The sequence below is a fragment of the Mus caroli genome, chromosome 3 (assembly GCF_900094665.2).
Source record: "Mus caroli chromosome 3, CAROLI_EIJ_v1.1, whole genome shotgun sequence".
NCBI lineage: Eukaryota > Metazoa > Chordata > Mammalia > Rodentia > Muridae > Mus > Mus caroli.
Window position 1 is genome coordinate 503,903 of NC_034572.1, and position 11,547 is coordinate 515,449.

At 35.5% G+C, this 11,547-nt stretch overlaps 1 pseudogene; it reads left to right on the forward strand.

Annotated features, from left to right (window-relative positions):
* The first annotated feature begins 1,648 nt into the window (after positions 1 to 1,648).
* LOC110290986 lies at positions 1,649 to 1,982 on the forward strand (annotated as a pseudogene).
* The last annotated feature ends 9,565 nt before the right edge of the window (positions 1,983 to 11,547 follow it).

Here is an 11,547-nt window from a genome sequence, read left to right on the forward strand (position 1 = left end):
AAAAACCAAAAAAAAAAAAAAAAAAAAAAAAAGACAAGCTCACACACTCACCTCAAAAATATTAATCCATAATTCCTCCTGCCCAAAGGAAATGCAGGGACAAAGAGTGGAGCAGACCCTGAAGGAAAGGCCATACAGAGACTGCCCCACAAAGGGATATATTTCGTGTCGCCTGAGAGGCTTTGCCAGAGTCAGACCAATACAGATTCAGATGTATAGAGATAAACATTGGACTAAGCTCTGGGATCTCACTGGAGAAGTTAGGGCAAGGACTGTAGCAGCTATAGGGTTTTGCAACCTCATAGGAAGAACAATATCAACTAATCAGAACCTCCAGAGCTCCTAAGGACTAAACCACCAACCAAAGAGTACACATGGGGTACCTATGGCTCTAGCAGGTTTTGTAGCAGAGAATTGTCTTATCTTGGCATCACTGGGAGGGGAGACCCTTGGTCTGGTGATAAGGTTGATGTCCCAGAATAGGGGAATTCTCTGGCACTGAGGCAGGATTGGGCGGGAGAGCACCCTCATAGAGGCAGGGGGAGTGAAGAGATGATAGGGGCCTTGTGGAGGTAAACCATGGGAAGGGGATATCATTTGAAATGCAAATAAAGTAACTAATAAGAATGAAAAAAATGACATTTACCTGTGGAATTTTGAGAAGAATCTCTGTGAATAAGTTGGTGCAGGAAACTATGGAGTTGTCTTGGTCCAGCTGCACTGACAGGCATGTTTCTCAGGTTAGAGTCTATACTTACTTGGGCACAATGTGCCTCTAATTCCTAAGAGACTGATATACTCCCTCAGGCAGTGAAGCATTCAGGCCTGTTTCTGTTTCTTTGTATGTTCTTTTGGAATTCAAAGAAGCAAAGAAGCCTGACAGGATAAATAGTCTCACATTAATCTTGTATACTCTGTATATTTTGCAAATGTTGCTGTATCTTGGCATCCACAACTCTATTGATCCTGGAAACTGCCATAATTCTATTTCTGATAAAGGCATAATATGTCTGATTGTTCTAAATAAAATTGCCACAGCCTCAGGTGGGCCATGGGACCTCCAACCTGACTTGATTTAATTACTCATGGTTATATCTGGTGACCTTGGCATGGTAAATAAGCACAGGTAGTTACAATTCAGGATCTCATAAGACCACCAATGTTAATTGTGAAGTCTAAGACCTGGTGATCCTATCTATAGTTGTTTTAAAAGATAAAACAGAATACAATATCTTTCTGTCTTCTATTGAGTGATATCTTTGAGCTGTGTGGGTACCATGCCACTGAAAACACTATCACTGGATGTAGCCTCACAAATTTTGGCCCGAACTGGACTCTAAAATAAATTAATAATTTAAACATATATTATTATTATTATTAGAACCTAATTGAGATAGAAGTTTGTTGGGGCCAAGAATCACCTCACAAATAACATGAACAATGATCTCAGTCAGACAAATATAATTTTTTGAGCAGACACCGCAGGACAAGTTGACAAGATCTATGGTCCAGAATTGGGAACTGAACCATGATAGTAAATTAAGATACCATAGGGTGAAGAAAGAACAGATTTGTAAACCTCAGAGTGCGGTTCTGCCTGCTGGAGACCATTGTGGTGTGGAGACCTCTGGGTGAATCCACTGTCACCATGTCTGACCAGGAGGCAAAACCTTCAACTAAGGACTTAGGTGATAAGAAGGAAGGAGAATACATTAAACTCAATGTATTAATTAAATTATATAATGTATCCTCATTATTGGACCGGATAGCAGTGAGATACATTTCAAAGTGAAAATGACAACACATCTCAAGAAAGTCAAAGAATCATACTGTCAAAGACAGGGAGTTCCAATGAAGTCACTCAGGTTTCTCTTTGAAGGTAAAGAATTGATGATAATCTTACTCTGAAAGAACTAGGAATGGAGAAAGAAGATGTGATTAAAGTTTATCAGGATGGGTGGGTCACTAGATGGTTTAGATAATTCCTTTTATTTTTTTTATTTTTTCCTTTTCCCTCAATCCTTTTTTATTTTTAAAATAGTTCTTTTGTAATGTGGTGCTCAAAATGAAAATTGAATACTGGCACTCCATCTCTTAGAACATCTGAATTCTAGTGTTCAATATTCATTATTGGTTGTTTTTGTTGTGCTGATTTTTGGTGATCAGACCTCTGCTCCCTTAATACTGCACTTTTTCCTTTAAGAAATTTCATGTGTGCACAGAGAGGCCACCCTTTTCAGGACTGTGCAATTTCAGGTTTGTGATGATAAAAAGATCGACCAATGGGAGCTTCCCTGTGACCTTTCAATTAGCCCTGAAGTTCTAGTATGTGGTTGCTTCACTCCTGGACTGTGATTTTGAGTGGGAAATGAATATTTTTCAGAGAACTGAACTGTGGAAAATGACCTTTCCTCAGCTTGAAGCTACTTTTAAAATCTGAGGGTCTGGACAAAAAGAAGAACATTATGTTTGTAGTCAAGATGACAGATACAGTGAGAGCAACAGCTAACTCCAAATGTGGCTTCACAAAGAGAAAGAAAGTGTCTTGAGCAAGACAGTATTGTCAGAAGATCCCAGGAAAGTTATAATTTTCATCAGCAGTTATTAATAAAGTTACTTATATAGAAGTACACAACAGACACTGCTCCTTTTGATTCTGTTTGTACTTTTTGTCCTGGGATATGGGTTTTCAAGGGACATCGTCTGTACCAGCTTCATTAACAAGGCCACACCTCCTAATTGTGCCACTCTTCAAGCCAAGCAGATATAAACCATCACAGTCTACTTTTGTAAACACTTCATAGATAGTAGATTCTCAGGATTATAACCCATTCCCACTTCTTGGTAGTACATTACTTAGTCTACAAATAAATTTCATTAAAGCTAGTTTCTTAAGGGTCATGTCTAGGTCAGGTAAATATGACTTCAGCCTAGCCTGACATTGCATTTCATCCAAAGAACATGATTGTAGAAGGATTGAACCAACTATCACACAGTGTCCTGTGACCTTCATATGTGCTATAGCAAGCACAAATCTCCAAAAAAGTAATTAATTTATAATGAAATTCAATACCATGGAATGAAATAGACCATTAAGAAACTTGTCATGACATTAAGAGTCACAATTTAACTTACTGATATTTTGAATTCTTTGCCTAAGGAGGACTCAGTGATTCTGATACGTTCTGTTTTCATCGTCATGGTGGTCTGCTTTCTCTGCCCACTCATGTGTGATTCGTTTCCAAAGAGTTACCTCAGACTTCTTAAGATGATGTGTGTTCACTATAGAATAAGTCTTCAGTTCATAGAGGCCAGAAGTTAGTTACATATTTTCATCAATTACCGCTCTACCTTATTTTGAAAAAAGGTTTCCTTGAACCTACAAGTCAATGATTCAGCTAGACTTTTCTGATAGCAACCCCTTAATTTAGGCCTGTTTTTACCCACCAACTATGGAGTTATTGCAACTATCTGACTCCATAGGATTTATTTGTAATTTGAAATCAGGCCTTTGTGTCTGTCTGGCCACCTTCTCAGCCAAGCTTCAATCTGAGGCCTATTTACCTTCCACAATCATAAACCAATAGTGTTGATGCTTTTGAACATGTGACCTGGAATACTCCATCTCCAAGCAATAAGACACAAATACATAAAATATGACTACTGACTAAACCTATAAGATGTGTAGTCTTCTAGGGTCTAGAATTATGATATGAACAAGATTTACTTTTTTCAATTTTTATCAGATTTTTTAATTTACATTTCAAATGCTACCCAGAAAGTCCCCTATACCCTCCTTCCACCTGCTTCCCTACCCACTCACTCCCACTTTCTGTCCCTGGCATTCCCCTATACTGAAGCATATAAAGTTTGCAAGACCAAGGGGCCTCTCTTCCCAATGATGGCCGACTAGGCCATCTGCTACATATGCAGTTAGAGACACGAGCTCTGGGGATACTGGTTAGTTCATATTGTTGTTTTGTAGTATTTGACAAGCTGATTACAAAGCTTATACAAATGTACAACAGACTAATAGTCAAAATATTTTGAAAGAGAAGAATTAATTTATGCTATTGCTTAATTTTAACATTTTCTATATAGCTAGAATAATGAAGACCAAGTCTTAACGGCACTGACACTGTCATTTACAACAGTGAAATGTGTAAGATGTTGAGAAACTGACTTACACTTACAGCATCAACTACTTTTTAGAACTCTTACAGCAATTATTCAGTAGAAAATGATTTTTTAAACAAATTGAATGCTCTGTGTTAAAATAATTATTCATTTTATATAAATATACTCATTATAGAAAATATTTTTTCATTCAATACATTCTGATTAGTTTTCCATCCTCCAAGTTTCCCAGATCCTCTCTACCTCCCCCCATAATCAACTCCATATTCTTTCTTTCTCTCTCTCAGTGAGTCTATTAAAATTAAGTGGGTCTTACATATAAGATGAAAAGTAGAAAGCCATAGGGAAAACTAGAAGAGTTTCAACTAAATATTACTGATATTACTGAAAAATAGTGTCTTGGTTACTCCTCTGTACAGACATTATGACCAAGCAACTCTTGTAATGGGCAACATTTATTTGGGTCTGGGTTACAGTTCAGAGGTTCAGTCCAGTGTTGGAGCATGGAAGCATCTAGGCAGGCATGGGTCTGGAGATGCTGAGAGGTCTACATCTGTTAGAAAATGGTTCTAGTTTTTTGTCTTAATTTGGCTTTCAAAATCTGTGCTTTCAAACACTGAGGGCTCCAGATGTCTTTGATTGATAAAAAAAGAAGTGTCAAACAACAAATGGGTAGGCAGGAAGATGGAGATAGGACTTTTAGACTGCAGTGGGCAAGGGATGGAGGAAGAGGAAGGAGAGACAGAATCACCATGATGGGGAAGCATAAAAATGAAACTTAAAGGCTGCCAATATATAAGAATCCTGGAAATTGGCCCCAGGGGCCACCTTCTTTATTGGTCCTGGGGTAACAGAGATAAAATATAGATTCAACAAATATTAATTCAGAATAACAGAGGGAAATGTGTGCTAGCCATGAGGAGGTTTAAAAGTCCCCAGTCAATGAGCTAGTCAAGACATATCCAATTTAGCAGGTGTGTGTATGTGTGTGTGTGTGTGTGTGTGTGTGTGTGTGTGTGTGTGTGTGTGTTTCATTCACAAATCCAGAGCTCTTAGTTGGGTGCCTAGACTCATGCATACCTGCCAGGAGCTCAGAGGGGGTTAACTATTTCCCCCTACAGAGATCTTCATCCAAAGGCAGACAGAATAAGACTGACTTTCAAGAAGTGAGGAGGAAGATCTCAAAGCCCAGTACTACAGTGACATACTTGCTCCAACAAGGGCACACCTACTTCAACAAAGACACACCTCCAAATAGTGGCACTACTTGGGCCAATCATATTCAAACACCCACACATAGTATACTATGAATTAGATGTAACAGTGGCTAGAAAAAGGTATAGATTTAACTGAGGCTGACAGAAGAAGTGTAATACACTCAGTGAAGCAGATCTATGTTATGAATTTACTAAACTAGAAGGAATCTATAATTTCCTGGGTGAAAAGCCTTTGGCTATCCATGCGATCTAGGTTAGATTAATCTCTTGAAACTTCCATGATGTGTTACTGAGATTAGGTCAGTAAAGGTGGGAAGACATAAATTTTAGGTAGTGCCATTCAATTGCATAGGGTCCTAGACTGACTATGTGAGAAAGTGAACAAGGCAACATCATTCATTTCTATCTGCTTCTCAACTGTGGATAATAGCTCTATTTCCTCAAACCTCCTTCCACAATGTGACCAGTGTGATGAACTACATACTCAAATTCTGAGCTAAAATAAAGCTTATATCCCTTAAGTTTTTTTTTTACCACAATAATAATAAAAGTAAGTAATAAAAACAATTTGTACCAGCAATTAGAATGCTGTTGTCATAATATGACCATTTGATTCCAAGGTCATTCTCTCAGAAACTGGAATACAGGCTATTCATATTCTTTGTTTGTTTGTTTGGTTGGTTTTTTTTTGTTGTTTTGTTTTTTTTTTTGTTTGTTTTTGTTCATTTATTTTCAGCTTTACAAAATATAGGTCCCTCACATTTATTAGTTTTCATAACGAGTGAAATGCGCTAGTACTGAAAAATACGTTGATCTTAATCCTTTTTTTTTTGTCTTATTTTTATTTTTTCTTAATTAGGTATTTTCCTTGTTTACATTTCCAATGCTATCCCAAAAGTCCCCCATACCCACCCCCCCAATCCCCTACCCACCCACTCCCCCTTTTTGGCCCTGGAGTTCCCCTGTACTGGGGCATATAAAGTTTGCAAGTCCAAAGGGCCTCTCTTTCCAGTGATGGCCGACTAGGCCATCTTTTGATACATATGCAGCTAGAGTCAAGAGCTCCGGGGTACTGGTTAGTTCATATTGTTGTTCCACATATAGGGTTGCAGTTCCCTTTAGCTCCTTGGGTTCTTTCTCTAGCTCCTCCATTGGGGGCCGTGTGACCCATCTAATAGCTGACTGTGAGCATCAACTTCTGTGTTTGCTAGGCCCCGGCATAGTCTCACAAGAGACAGCTATATCTGGGTCCTTACAGCAAAATCTTGCTAGTGTAATCAATGGTGTCAGCGTTTAGAAGCTGATTATGGGATGGATCCCTGGATATGGCAATCACTTGATGGTCCATCCTTTGTCACAGCTCCAAATTTTGTCTCTGTAACTCCTTCCATGGGTGTTTTGTTCCCATTTCTAGGAAGAGGCAAAGTGTCCACACTTTGGTCTTCGTTCTTCTTGAGTTTCATGTATTTAGCAAATTGTATCTTATATCTTGGGTATCCTAAGTTTCTGGGCTAATATCCACTTATCAGTGAGTACATATTGTGTGAGTTCCTTTATGATTGCGTTACCTCACTCAGGATGATGCCCTCCAGGTCCATCCATTTGCCTAGGAATGTCATAAATTCATTCTTTTTAATAGCTGAGTAGTACTCAATTGTGTAATTCTATTCTTGAATATCTAGATGCATCCTTCCCATGACCATAGACTTTCCATGAGAGCAGGTTATAAGGTAATGGGCTAATTTCTCTGGAGGAAAAACTATTTTAAGGCAGTATAGAATATAGTCTCTCTCTAGGCTAATGCTCACTGCTCTTATTCTCCTCTATAATAAGATAGCAAAAGTATGTGAAAGGATTTAACACTGGCATTTGCAACTTGTTTTCAGAAGCAATGTTACAAGCTGTCTCAAGCACTAGCCATTGTGATTTCCTTGACAGAATGGATGTCATCTGAAAACTATGGGCCAAAATAAACTCATTCTCCAGTGAATTGCTAATTTCATATATTTTAATCACAATATTTAGATAAATAATTTATATACAAACCCAATAAAAACTAATACCAAGATAACTGTATTACCAGGAAACAATAAGTATAAAAATGGAATTACTAACAAACAATTAAAAAAGTAAAATAAAAAACTAACATCAGTTACTTGAATTTATTATAATAAATGATATACTTTATGAAGATGACTACAGTAGAAAATAAGACAAGTGGCAATTTTGCACATAGATTCATAAGATATAGATAAATAAATTATACAATAGTTTATTTGTTTAATTATTCATAGTTTCTAAACTTCTGAATACATCCAAATATTCATCTGGTGAAGTTTTGGAAATTATCTTAACATATCTATCTAAATAACTAAGATCTATATAAATAATATATTTATGCACTGCATACTTTTATATATAACATTATAATATATTTAAATTCATGAATTTTATAAATCAATAAATGAAGGAGGACAAAAATATGCAAGCTCTTAGTCATAAGTGTCTTAAAAACAGATAGTAATGTTTAAATATGGATACTGAACTCCATATTAAAGAAACAGTAATGGAATTTACTAGAATGTGCATAAGGAAATTAAGTAGAATGACTTTATAAACACAGTGTTGCTACTTTATATAATGATATTCAACAGAAAGGAATAAAAGAGAGTACACCCTAGCTTGAATAACAAACATTTGTTATCCCAGTACCCAATAAACTCATGAGGAGGATCTTGAATATGAGACCAGTCAATGTCATAGAGTAAGATACTGTTTCAACAATAAATGAAGTAAAAAAAAATTACATAAGACATTAGTCCTTCTAAAACACATTAAAAAGACAGAAATGGTATATGTCTATAATTATCTTTTATTAAATTTTTAAATAAATAAAAATAAATAAAATATAGTGCCAGAAATCAGAAGGTGGATGACTTCAAGTTTGAGTAAATTGTCAAAAACATAGGAAATTTCTAAGAAAATTGTAATAAGCTCTATGTGCTTTGGAAAGCTGTTCCAAATTACATATGAAATTGTTTGGACCTCTCTAAATAACTCAGACCTATACACTTAATATTTTTGCAATATATATTGTATGTACAATACTGTAATATATTTAAATGAATTTTATGAATCAGTAAGTGAAGTATGTCAAAAATAAGGAAAGTCTTAGTCATATATATCTATATACATATGTGTATATAGATATATATGACATATATTAATATTTATGTCTGCAGAACTGAACTCCATCATTAAGGAGACAGTAATGGAGCTTACTAAAATGACTAAACGGAAATCAAATAAAATATTTTCTTTTAGTTACAAAACAGCTTCGTATTTAATCTAAAATAAAGTGATGCTTACTATGCTAAATCATGTAATTAATTTTCAGTAATCTGCTATGTTTTCCATCACCTATATGCTTTTTGTACAACTTTATAGGGACATTTTAACGGTGCATATTGATTCCCAAAACATTTTCATAGGATGAAAATACGTTATTGGTCTATGAAAACCATAGTTTCAGCAGTCTTAGAACTTGATTGCAATTATTTGAGTTCTTATAAATTATCAGAATAATCATATTCTTTAAAGATTTTTTAAGAGGGAATTTTCAAGAAAATTTTAGCATGTCTTTTAGAATATCTGAAAAAGCCATTAGTTTGAAAAACTCCAGAAACGTTTGGAATAAAATATTAAAACAAACCAGAATTAGGAGAGATCAAATTGATAGATATAGATATAGATATAGATATAGATATAGATATAGATATAGATATAGATATAGATATAGATATAGATATAGATATAGATATATACCAGACTTAACTTCCCTTTGAAATAGATCTTTGCATATTTCTGACAACAGAAGGACAATGTCTAGGCTGTCAGGAAAATACAACAGAAAAAATCTCTGAGTTTATAGCAAGCTGTCTGAATGGTGCAGGTAGTGGTCAAAACTTACTCTGAGAATGACCTTCCAAATACATCCCACTTACCATAGTTAGTATTCTGATGACTCAGGAGATGGGTGTAGACACAGCTGTTTTTTCAGGTTTCAGACACTTCAACACAAAACTCTAGGCATTGATTTTTGCACTGACCTTCTTCTAAATATGTCATCTTAGTGAAGAAATCCCCATATTAACCAGTAGTAAAGTGTTAGCAGTTGGAGTAGCTGCCCTCTTGGGACTTGCTCATAGACAGTGCAGGGTCTTTTCCCCACCCAAACCATCAATCCTGCTAAAGGACTCACTGTCATACTTTATTGACTGTTAGGACAATGTAAACACCTCATGAATACCGTTTTCTTATGTTTCTTATTTTTAAGTTAGTTTTTTACATGCACATTTGTAATATTTTATATCTGTCTATATAAAGTGTGTATTATTTGTTGTAATGATCTGAAGAGCCCTATTTCTGTAGAATAATATGGAAAAATACAATTCAATACACATCATCTTTTGCAGAGCTATTTTTTAATGGAATCAGAATATTTTTTGTTTGTTTGTTTGTTTGTTTGTTTGTTTGTTTTTTGATACAGGGTTTCGGTGTGTAGCCTGGGCTGTCCTGGAACTCACTTTTGTAGACCAGGCTGGCCTTGAACTCAGAAATTGCCTGCCTCTGCCTCCCAAGTGCTGGGATTAAAGACCACCACTGCCTGGCTGGAATCAGACTAATTTTAAAAGCAAACTTTCAATTATTATTTTGAATCACTATTGGATATAGATAAAGTTTTGATATTTATTTTTATCATTATGTTTTTTATTTCTTTTTATTTTCTCCAAATTAATTAGAATATTCTTATTCAAATATTTTTCAAACTTTTGTTTTCTGTCTTATTATTTGATTAAAAAATTATAATTTTTATCTCATTATCTTGTGTGGTCTGATTGAGGGTATTTATTAGAAGGAGGGATTTTTACTTTTAGCTTGTGCATAAGCACATTCAGCTTCCATTTTATCACATGGCCATTTGTCTTATTTCAGAGTTATAAAGTTTTTCTAATGGGATTATCAAGAGTAAATATGACTTTCAAAAATGAACAACCAGTTTTAAACTGTCAGTGATAGTGGTTAAGATAATTACATGAACATAGCAAACAGATTTCTAGCTTTCAATGGTCCCTATTTCTCATATCAGAAATTCAAGAAACAACTTCAACTTCCATGGCCCTCTGTAATGCAGTTTGTTATTAAGAAAAAGAAATATACTTTGTAATACTATGGGAGCAATGTGGCCAGTTTATTTATAATTAGTTTTTTTGAGACATATATAGCTGTTAATAAATTGCCCTGGCAATTGTGCAACATGTAAGTAACCTGCCCTCTAGTTGTTTGCAGACAGAGGAATTATGAAGAAAACAAATGTTAGATGGATTATAGGCCGTACCAAGTTATTTTTTATTGGCTGTTAACTTTCCTTCTCAATTTAATTACTTGGACAGAAATCCTGGGAGTTGTTATTAAAGGCTGATTAAACAAATTCCCTGTCTAAAATCTGTGTTGGAGTTGACTCCCATCCAAGCTGACACTGGATCATTGGCACTAGATATTTCTCCTCCTTGCTCTGTGTCTAAGAGGCTGGAGTCTACAAATTTCTCAGTCATTCTCTAGATCTCAATCAAGGGGATGCAGCAGCTGAAGAGGAAGTTTTGGAAGAGAGAGAAGTTCTTTTCTTATTCTCTGACTTTTTCAGATTGTGGTGCCTTTCTCTTCTACCTGCAGATCATGTCTCCTGGCTCCTTCTACTATTCCAGTGACTTCACACTCTAGGTTTCACCTGAGTTTTCAGGAGTGATGTAGTAATGGTTGCTGCTTTTGCTTCTCATCTCGACAAGGCAGCCAAATTGATTGCTTTAATTCTACCCACACCACCATAGTGACTGTGTTGCTAAACTTCTCAATTAAACAATCATCCAAGTAGTCTACTGATGCTTGCTGAGGTGTGTGTTCTTGTCACTTTGAATTGAGAACAGGACCATTTGCATAACTTACAAAGGCATAACAGAATGTCAAGATTCAATTGAGTATATGAGTACATCTGCACTACTAAGATTTGCAAAAAGGCTTTCAGAATATTGACATTTTTATCTTGACAACCATAAGGCTTTTCACTTAAACCTCCCATTGATCTATTAACCAAAGTTTTATGTAAACATGTTTAACAAAAATTTAAAAAGGTGAA